The sequence below is a fragment of the Peromyscus leucopus genome, chromosome X (assembly GCF_004664715.2).
Source record: "Peromyscus leucopus breed LL Stock chromosome X, UCI_PerLeu_2.1, whole genome shotgun sequence".
Lineage (NCBI taxonomy): Eukaryota > Metazoa > Chordata > Mammalia > Rodentia > Cricetidae > Peromyscus > Peromyscus leucopus.
In genome coordinates this window covers 134,868,643-134,869,824 of record NC_051083.1, presented here as the reverse complement: position 1 = coordinate 134,869,824, position 1,182 = coordinate 134,868,643, and positions in this window count along the sequence as shown.

The window sequence follows — 1,182 nt, the reverse complement described above, 5'->3', positions numbered from 1 at the left end:
TTTTTATAAGTATCAGTATGCCTCACAAATACATGTCATAATTTTTGTAAAGTTACTTGATATGTGGCAAAACACACAGAACAGTTCATAATGATGTCAATTCTATAGAAATAATATTTAAATAGATACCTCCCAGTAAAACATTTTCTAGAATTTGAGAAGCTAGTTCTAAAATTTGTTAGAAAAAGAAAGGGGTAACAATAGCAGGAAAATTTTTTTAACTGAGAACATGAAGGGAGGGGCTTGTCTTATCATTAATTAATACAAGTTATTTTAGGAATAGACAAGTCTATACATGAGATTGCATGTGTGAGAGATGTGATAGTGTAGAGATAATTGTTGTTTATTTAAAAGATCTCTGGTACAAAAATCCATGCTTAAAACTAATTTCAAATGAATAAATAACACTATTATGAACATTTACTAGCTTTTGAGAGACAGCCTATCATCCATCCATCCATCTCTCTTTCTCTCCCTTGCCTCTTTCTCACCCTAGCTAGCCTGGAATTCATTGTGTGTACCTTTATGGACTGGAGCTCATAGTGGTTTTCCTGCTTCTACCTTCTAAGTGCTTCAATTTTAGCCTTGTGCTATCACATCCAACCTAACATGGTTTTAGCTCAATATTTTCTCACTACTATTTATAATTTGAACTGTCTATGTATGATTTTGGTGGTATATTAAGTTGAGCCCCAAATGAAAATGACCTCTTGTTTCAAGTCTTGCATTTGCTTCTAACTTTATTTAAACACTTAGTTCCATTCTTTACTCAGTGATATGGTTGTATTAAATTAATTGATTGCATTACAGACTTAGGTTCAACTGAAACATTTTGAGTTCTTAAAACCAACTGTACTGTAATTATTAAGTACAGCTTCATTTATCCCTGCTTATAGATAAAAAAATGAAGGTTCAGAGGTACAAAGATTTGTCAAGGATCTAATAGTCAGTAAGAGCATATTCCTGTTGGAGTTAAAATCTGTTGTTCTATTGACATATGTGCCATACTATCTTCACAAAAATCAATTAATTGGACTGGCTTTTAGAATTGAAGAGATCATGGAGAGTGGATTGGGATAGCTTTTGTGGTGAAAATGGTATTTAGCAATACTTGTGTTGGCAGTCAGAAAATAAGTGGACAATTGGATGCATAATCCAGTGTATTATAGTAATGAGAGCAGG